The sequence below is a fragment of the Capsicum annuum genome, chromosome 1 (genome assembly GCF_002878395.1).
Source record: "Capsicum annuum cultivar UCD-10X-F1 chromosome 1, UCD10Xv1.1, whole genome shotgun sequence".
Lineage (NCBI taxonomy): Eukaryota > Viridiplantae > Streptophyta > Magnoliopsida > Solanales > Solanaceae > Capsicum > Capsicum annuum.
The window spans coordinates 55013605-55024611 of NC_061111.1; positions in this window are offsets into that span (position 1 = coordinate 55013605).

The window sequence follows — 11007 nt, forward strand, 5'->3', positions numbered from 1 at the left end:
TATATAGTTATATACTAATTTATAAAACATATACGCATGTAAACATTAAATATGCACGTCTATAGAAGATATATACACAAATATTCGCACCATTCAATATATATGTACTACTTTAAGTAAAACATATACTACAATATATATATATACATATATATATATATATATATATATATACAATTTATAAAATATATACACGTATATACATTAAATATACACATCTATAGAAGATATATACACAAATATACAAAACATATGCTACTTAATATAATAAATTATTAATAATACTTGGTAGTAATTAATAATATATTAGAAGTAAGTTTTAAATTTAAACTAGAAATTCAATTTAAATCATTAAATGAAAAAAATTATAAAGTAAGGACTAGGGAGTGAATGAATGTTGAATTTTATTGATTGCGAATTGCGAAATGATCCAAAATTTATAATTTACATGAATGAAAAATCTACAAATTATTCATCATTTTTTCCAACTCATTCATGTTAATATTAACGGGAACTTGCATAGGATAGTCAAAGTCAACGGCGGAAAAATCATGCATTGGACTTGATTCTGGTGAGTTTTCCCGTAAAGACATAATTTCTTCAAGTTTCGGCTCGTCGCTCGGCTTCGGTTTCATTTCTTGGTTTCTTCTTTCCGCTCTGATCCGATCTTTGAGGCAAACTAGAACATTCATTGCATTGCTTCCCAATGAGTGTTGGTTGTCTCCAAGCTGTTGTCGTCCCTGACTAAAGGCGCTCTCTGATGCAACAGTTGACATTGGAATATTCAAGATATCTCTTGCTAATCTTGAAAGCACAGGATATTGTGCTTCATTACTCCTCCACTAATCCAATATGTTGATCCATCGTCTGCGATCCTCTGGCGGCGACCGAAGATAATATTTCATCTCTTCCCGATAACTTGAGGTGTAAGTACTCTCATCAACACTGTTCCACAAGGTAAATCATAAAGGAATCAAGAAAATCACTATGTGCCGGCCTTTTAGAAGATGATGGCTCCTCGGAAGGATGAGGAGCGACAATTGGAGTGATATTTGTAGGTACGACTAAGTCAAATAAATCAATATAGTGATTATAGAATTTTTTTATGTATTCATTCGCATCACTCATAGTCGTCCACAAATCAGGTTGTACTTGTTCAGATTTAGAATCATTGTTAGTATTTATTTCTAAGTTAGCATAAATAATAGTACTAAAGTGGCACATAGGATTATATTTCATGCACGAATTTAACATAGCACCAACCAAGTAAATAGGGGAAATCGAAAAAGAACATTTTTAAAATTTAGTAAACATGACACCAACAGCTTCTTTATAACCATCTTTATTTTTATATTCTTTAAGCACACCAGAAATATCGGCTATATATCCTAAAATATTACAAACAGTAGGATAATACGCACCGAAAAATTCAACTATAGCTACATAAATTTTTTCTAAAAATTTAACAAGATCATTAATTACAACCCAATCAGAATCATGTAGCATGCAATCAGCAAAATCAGTAAATGAACCGCAATGTTGTTAAAAGCTAGTGTAATAGGAACTCTATATTTATAACAAGTTTTTATAAAATCATACGTAGAATTCCATCTAATATCAATTTCCTCAGGCATCAATATCGATGCAAGTCCATTTTCTTGACATTTAATTTTAAATTCTCTAATTCTTTTTCTTCGATTATTTCCTTGAATAAAACCAACAGCAAGACCGATTTTTTCAATGTAAAGATCAAAAAACTCAAGACCATCTTTTACAATAAAATTATATATGTGACATGCATACTTAATATGAAAAATTTCAGGCAATGGCGGAGATAGCTTAGATTTTAATTTTTTTATAGCAGTCTTGTTGTTATAAGCATTATCAAAAGCAATACATAAGATTTTATTTTCGATACCATAAAATCCGGCAACTTTAACAATAGAATTAGCAATAAAATCTCCAGTATGTTTACGGTCTTCATCATATAAAAAAACAAGAATACGTTTTTCCATCATAAAATTACTATCCATCTAGTGACAAGTAACAGTTAAATAATCATTTTTATTTACAGCACGATCAAGATCAGAAGTTAGGGACAATCTACATTGAATATTTTTTAACAATGTTGATAAATAAAAATAATGTTGTGAATGCAGTCTAAAAGTATCAGATCGACAAGTACTTCTAGGAACACCATTAAACATAGGATTATAAATAGCTTGAATATAATGAATAAAGGCATCATAAGAAGGAAAACTAAATGGCAAACAACCCACAACCACCATTTTAGCTATTTCTTCTCGGTCCCTCAATTTATTACACTTCTTCATTACCTGACCGGTTGCTGGGTCCATTCTAGTTTGTGTTGGCCCATCAACATCCCCACCATCTCGTGCAATTTCTAACTCTCTTTTGTGAGCATCACCTATATGTCTCATTAACGTACCTGTACCCCCTTGCTTGCTTTCGCTTTTATGCCTATATATTTGTTGACAAATATTGCATTGCACCTCAGTATCTGATATACGTTCAAAAAATTATCATGCAATACTAGTTGTTTTACGAGGTCTTAGGGCACGGGGAGGACGGAAAGGGAGACTAACTGGTTCAGATCTAGCGTTAGCATTTCCTACTGCAGGTGTCTCATCAATATTTTCATCATCTTCGTCTAAATTAACCGCATCTACTTCATTTTCTTCTTCTATATCGTAATTTTCCTGAGCTTCTACATAATCCATATCGTGAGCACCTACACCTATTTCTTCCTCAAAAGGTGTACCAAGCGGTACCGGAGGCGAAGACACACGAGTATATCTACTACTTGAAGTACCTCTACCACTAGTAATTCACTTTTTACTACCACTACCGCTTCCGGCACAAAAAATTTTAACACCTTTAGTAGCGAGGTTTCTTAATTTATCCATAGTATAAATTAAATTAAACTAAAAAAATTCAAAATATACAAATATAATAAAATTAAATATTCCACAATTAATACAATAAATAAAAATTAAACATAAGAGATGGAACGACAATACCAAATTTTGGAAGTATCCGAAGGTTGCGAATTTAGAAACTTCCACTCGTACTTTGTAAACGCAAAATTAAAAAATTAAAGTGAGCACTTTAGTAAATTAAATATATTGAATATTTGAGAATTGAGAATTGATATTTGAGAGAGAATGAGATTTGAGAGAGTGAAAAATTGTGTGAAAAATGATTTGAAGGTGTAGGATATTTATAGAATTGTTTTTAGGATTAAAAAATTATTTTAAAAGTAAATTTTATTTTTTTAATTAATGGACCCAAACTAGCCGTTTGGACCCAAAAACGACTATATAGCTGTTGGGCCAACGGCTAGTTTGACCCAAAATCTAAAATTTTCAAAAAAAAAACAAAAAAAATAGACCGGGCCGGCTAACCAGCGGGCTTGATACGGATCGGGTTAATTGGGCCCAAATAAAAAAATGGCCCGGGACCCGGTACCCTAAAACCCTTGGACTTATCGGACCGGGTCAAACCAAACTGGTTTCTTTAGGTGGACCGGTTCGGGCCGGATCAGCCTGGCCCATTTGACACCCTTAATATAAAAAAATAATCGAAGAAAAAGAATTAGAGAATTTAAAGTTAAATGTGAACAAAATGGACTTGCATCGATATTGATGCCTGAAGAATGTGATACTAGATGGAATATTATGTATGATTTTTTAAAAACTTGTCATAAATATGGAGTTCCTATTACACTAACTTTTAATCAACATTGTGGTTCATATGATAATTCGGCTGAATGTATGCTACATGATTCTGATTGGGCTGTAATTGATGATTTTGATAAGTTTTTAAAAAAAATTTATCTAGCTACGGTTGAATTTTTCAGTGCTTATTATCCCACTATTTGTAATATTTTAGCATATATAGCCGATATTTTTGGTTTGCTCAAAGAATATAAGAATAAAGAAGGTTACAAAGAAGCTGTTGGTGCTATGTTTGCTAAATTTAAAAAATATTTTTTTCCTATTTCCCTTATTTACTTGGTTGGTGCTATGCTAAATCCGTGTATGAAATATACTACTCTGTGCCACTTTAGTACTCTTATTTATTCTAACTTACAGATACATACTAACAATGATTCTGATGCTGGAGAACAAGAACAACTAGATTTGTGGACGGCTATGGCTGATACGAACGCTTAAATAGATAAATTATATAATCATTATGCTGATTTACTTGATTTAGCTGTACCGACAAATATCACTCCAACTGTCGCTCCTCATCCTCCCGAGGAGCCATCATTTTCTAAAAGGCCGGCACATAGTAATTTTCCTGATTACTTTTATGATTTAAATTGTTGGAACAATGTTGAGGCGGGAGCTTACACAACAACTTATCGGGAAGAACTTAAGTATTATCTTCGAATGCCGATAGAGGATCGCACACGATGGATCAACGCGTTGAATTGGTGGGGGAATAATGAAACACAATATCCTATGCTTTCAAGATTAGCTAGAGATATGTTGAATGTTTCAATGTCAACCGTTGCATCGGAGAGCGCTTTTAGTCAGGGACGACAACAGCTTAGAGACAACCTACACTCATTGGGAAACAATACTATGAATGTTCTAGTTTGCCTTAGAGATTGGATTAGAGCGGGAAGAAGAAATCAAGAAATGGAGGTGGAGCAGAACGACGAACAAAAACTTAAAGAAATTATGACTTCAAGGGAGAACTCAACAGAATCAAGTCCAATGCATGGTTTTGCCCCCATTGACTTTGACTATCCTATGCAAATTCCCGTTAATATTAAAATGGATGAGTTGGAAAAAATGATGAGAACTTTGTAGATTTTTCATTCATGCACATTATAAATTTTGAATCATTTTGCAATTAATAAAATATAACATTCATTCACTCATTAGTCTTTACTTTGTAATTTTTTTCATTTAATGATTTAAATTGAATTTCTAGTTTAAATTAAATGCTTAGTTTTAATATATTACTAATTTACTATCAAGTATTATTAATTTATTATATTAAGTAGCATATTTTTTAAAGAAGTACATCTATTGAATGGTACGTATATATGTGTATATATTTTTTATAGACTCTAAAGTAGTATATATTTAACGTATACATGTGTATATGTTTTCTAAATTAGTATTTATATCATTATATTATAGTATATATCTTGTAGCATAATTTTTAAAGTAGTACATATATTGAATGGTACGTATATATGTGTATATATAGAATATAGACTCTAAAAGAGTATATATTTAACGTATACATGTGTAAATGTTTTATAAATTAGTATATAACTATATAGTCTGTGTGTGTATTGTAGTATATATATTGTAGCATATGTTTTATTTAAAGTAGTACATATATATTGAATGGTACATATATATGTGTATATATCTTCTATAGACTCTAAAGTAGTGTATATTTTAACGTATGCATGTGTATATATTTTATAAATTAGTATATCTATCATCATATATTTTATTTAAAATAGTACATATATATTGAGTGGTACATATATATGTGGATATATCTTCTATAGATTCTAAAGTAGTATATATTTAACGTATACATGTGTATATGTTTTATAAATTAGTATATATATCATTATATTATAGTATATATCTTGGAACATGTTTTTTTAAAGTAGACATATATTGAATGGTACATGTATATGTGTATATATAGAATATAGACTCTAAAAGAGTATATATTTAACGTATACATGTGTATATATTTTATAAATTAGTCTATAACTATATATATAGTGTGTGTATATATTGTAGTATATGTTTTATATAAAGTAGCAAATGTATATCGAATGGTACGTATATATGTGTATATATCTTCTATAAACTCTAAAGTAGTGTATATTTAACGTATACATGTGTATATATTTTAGAAATTAGTATATATATCATTATATTGTAGTATATATATTGTAGTATATTTTATTTAAAGTAGTACATGTATATTGAATGGTACGTATATATGTGTATATATCTTCTATAGACTCTAAAGTAGTATATATTTAAGGTATACATGTGTATATGTTTTATAAACTAGTATATATATCATTATATTGTAGTATATATCTTGTAGCATATTTTTTATAGTATATATATTGAATGATACGTATATATGTGTATATATAGAATATAGACTTTAAAAGAGTATCTATTTAACGTATACATGTGTATATGTTTTATAAATTAGTCTATACATTATATATATAGTGTGTGTATGTATTGCAGTATATGTTTTATATAAAGTAGTACATGTATATTGAATGGTACGTATATATGCGTATATATCTTTTATAGACTTTAAAGTAATATATATGTAATGTATACATGTGTATATGTTTTATAAATTAGTATATATATCATTATATTGTAGTATATGTTTTATTTAGAGTAGTATATATATTTAACTAACGTATAGTCGTATATACGATTACATGTGTAATTGTGTATATGTTTTTTAAATTCTAATGTAGTATATACTATATATATAGTGTATATATTATTTAACGTATTTAAAATGTACATAGGTGGGTATATATAGTGTATATTGTAAGAAAAACTTTTTTTTTTTTTTGGTTTGGACCGGTTTTGACTGGGTTTAGGCGAGTTGGACCGGGTTAGGTTTAGTGGGCCGGTCCCGGGTTGCTTTTTTAAAATTTACTGTTGGGCCCAAAATTGAATCGGCCCGTTTAACCTGACCCGAAATTGGACCAGCCCACAAACTGGCTAAATTTGATGGGCCGGTTCCGGGTTGACCCGGCCTAGCCCAATTAACAGCCCTATGTGTCGTGTCCTCAACACCCACCTATCGAGTTCATGTTCTTGATAACCTAAAGTTGTATTATATGCTAGAAACGGAAAATATCAACTTGTATGAAGACCCAAAATATAGATTGGAGAACAAATACTCAAAAGCATACATTTATTCACTAATTGGTGAAGTGGTCAATGGACTGGTGATGAGATTTTTGTTCTTTCTTTTTAGAAAACAATTAAAGATGGTCTAAGAAATCGGAGGCAGTTGAAACTTGAAAGGATAACTAGATGAATTCTGTTTACAATATAATTATTATGAATAAATTTATTGAAAATGACATTTTTATTTTCTATAATATGGTAATAAAAGTACTTCTAGAGTAGTCTAAAATGGGAAGTAGATAACACATGACCAATCTACAAGTAATTAAGAAAGAAAAGAATAATTTGATTTTACGTTAAAATCTTATCCATATATACGTACTACAAAGACAACTTATGAAGACAAAGCAAAATACTATTTTCCATATACTTTCTCCATTTGAATTTATTTGTCTTGACTTGACTTAATATAAAATTTTGAAAAACAAAGAAGACTTAAATCTCTTGTTCTTAAACTAAAGACACCTAAAAATATATCAAAATATTATCTAATCTTGTGATTCTAAACATGTCACATGGAAAGTTAGAATTAAAAAGTTGCCGAGAAAAGAAAGAAACGTCTTTTCTAAAAGAACTAAAAAAGAAAGCAAGACGAAGTATGATAATTAAATAAGTCAAGTATATTGGGGATTTTCTAAAAATATGAGTTCATTTTGATTTAAGCTCAGATCAAGTGATATAAACAATAAAATGATCTCTTTTTGTTACTATCGCATGCTTCTGGCAAGAAAATAATAAATATAGTCATTAAAATTATTTATTTTTGCATAATTCTATAATATTTTCTTATACACATTTTGTATATGTACGTCAATTAATCAAACGATATTAAAACTATGCATTTTTAAGTATACCTCTGCATGATAACTTGTTATTTCGTTCTCAACTCCTTTTTTGGTCATTTTCGAGTGTTTAAAAGTCTAACAAGGTTACGGGTTACCTATGTAACACTCTAACACCCTTTTCTCTTTTAGTCTTCTTGTGAGTGCTTTACTTGGCTATCAAGATTTCATTAAAACTCAGCAAGTCAAAATTCTCGAGCAATGTTAGCTAGGGACAATGAATATGACAATGTTAGCTTGGGACAAAGAATATGATCAATTATGGCAAAAAATTTAAGATTTATTACGCCCTTTTATCTCTTTTGATCTTTCAGAACAAAACAAATTAGACTATCTATCAATCGATTTGAAAATAGCATGTTTATATCCCTTTACATTCATTTTCTCCTCGTTGGCCTTCACCTCTTTTGCCTTTTTAATTACGTTATTTGAAAATCACGCATGAGAGAGTTTAGTCATTGATTGTATTTTCAATATCCACGTTTGGAAGTATACTCAAATTTAACTATTCAAATGTGAAAAGTGAGTCAGAAATAAGTTATAAATTGTTTTTCGAATTTATAAAATACAATCAAGTTGAATTTGAAATCTTCGTAGTCGAAACTCAAACACTCCTTTTCAGACATATGACATAATCAAACACTAGAATCAAATAAAGTAAAAAAATTATTTTTTTGAAAAAGTGAAAATTTAATGGTAAAACAAATTAAGCATAAGACGTCATTAGATTGTGTTGATAGAAAGTGATATATGGCAAACAATTATTTACGCTTTTAAATAGGGTAAATTGTAATAATTTTCAGATCCATGAAATACTAAACATTATTATTTTTTCCTATAATCATTGGTCAAATTGTCAATTATGTGGACCAGAATCCTTCGTTTTTCAAATGCATTAAAACATTAATTGACCTTTAATGTAAATTTCAAGTTATCTTCTTTTGTGTTAATTTCAATCTTATATAGAAACTAGATATCGAAGGTTTTTTATTTTAATTTATGTGACATAAAAATTAAATAATTAATTATATTTTTAATATGTTTTATGATTTTTTAAGTTATTAGCTACTGTAATCTATAATACTTTTTCGACATCATAATTTACTATTTTAAGTTGTTTGCTATTGTAATTTATAAACTCCTCCTATTCAAACTTTTGTATTATTGATAGTCAATTCATATTTTAAAAGTAATTTAAGTTTTTAATTATTGTGATTTATAAAAAAAAATTCTATTTCAACTTAAGCGACACTGATATAATTTCGAGAGTCCGCCGAATATCACGATTGAAATAGCAAAATCTGCACGTCTTGAATGACTCATAATAACTAACTAAAAGTGATATAATAAAATTGCTATAAAAAATACTTGTGAAAATTTTTTAAGTGAGCCTCATATAAGATGTCAAATTAATTTAAAACATCAAGAGCTAAATTTATTATTTTATATTTATTTTATTTTTATTAAATATTATCAATTTTTTAATACTTAGATGACTTATAATAATTACTTAAGGTGATGTAATAAAATTATGGTTGAAGCAGCTGAAGTAGACATGTTATAAATATCTATTTTACTTTTTTTTTAAAATTAAATTTTATTAATTTTTTAATACATAAAGTCATATAATAATTAATTAGGAATGATATAATAAAATCACAAAGTAAGCTGAAAACAGACATGACAACCGCCAGCTGTCTGTGTCCAAACAGTTGATAAATTAATTTTTTCTAATATGTAAAGTTATACAATAATTAATTAGGATTGGTATAATAACATTACGAAGTAAGCGCTGAAAGCAAGTATGACAACACCTAATTGTCTGCTTCCAAACAACTGGTACCCACTTATATAGTGCACAAGTAAAGTAATATATTAATTCTTATGAAAACTAGAACTTTGAAGATTGAATCATTATTTAATGCTTTTTTCTTTGAGATGTTGTCATATTTAACTCATTTTGTATATAAGTTGAAATACTTAAAAGGAAAAGGTGATAAATTCTTATTTTATGATTACTTTTTTCATTTTTTTTATGCTAATAGATTGATTGAGTGAGAACTCATATTTTTTATTAAAATAAAAGATTTTTCATTTTTTTATGCTACTAGATTGATTGAAAGTGAATTTATATTTTTGATTAAAATAAAAGAATCTCATACATTTCATTACATTCATTGTCGCTATTTAATAGGAGTAATACTTATATCTAAGTTATATGAAAATTTATATGTTATTTTATGCAGAATATAATTCATAATATGAAACGTGTATTAACAATGTTATGTCTAAACAATTTAATTTTTCTGCATTAGATGACGAATATAGTTAAATGACAATGATAAACTGTCGTGTTTATAGAGAATATTTATAAGACTATGAGTGTTGACTAATACTTCAAAAGCTGTCAATTAGTTTCTAGGTTTTAGCTAGTAAAAGTAGTGCTAGTTTAGTTCAGTTAATTAGCATGATAGAAGCAGTGGGCATGTTTATCCACAGATCTTTTAGTTGCTTATTTTTAGCTAATGCTAGTTGGTTGTAAGCCTATTTAATAGGCCATTGCTGCATCTCTTTTAATTGTAATCAAACAACTTCTGATAAATACTCTCTCTGTTTTTTACGTTCTCTTTTATATCATAACAATATTTTTGGTATCAACGCAAGCAATGATAAAAAAACCTTGGTGATAAATTGAGAGCAGTCCATGGCAAACAACAGTTTCAAATCATCTTCTCAGCCCCTAATTCCAATATTTAAAGGGAAAAAGTATCATCTTTGGAGCCTCAAAATGAAGACAATGTTCAAATCCCAAAAGCTATGGGATTTGGTGGAGAGGGGTTATGTTAAGCCAAATTCGGCACCAGCTCTACCTAGCGATCAACTATGGAAAACTCGCAAGAAAGATGCAAAGGTACTATTTCTCATCCAATCGGCACTGGATGATGAAATTTCCCCCGAATTGCAACTGCAACAACCTCCAACCAAGCATGGAAAACTCTGAAGCAAGAGTATTTAGGCGACAAGAAGGTAATTACTGTGAAATTACAAAAACTTCATTGTGAGTTTGAAAATTTGGTCATGAAAAATAAAGAATCTATGTAGGAATATATGTCTAGGGTGTCTGGAGTTGTTAATCACATGAAAACATATGGTGAAAATGTTAATAATGAAATTGTTGTGAGTAAAGTGTTAAGATGTCT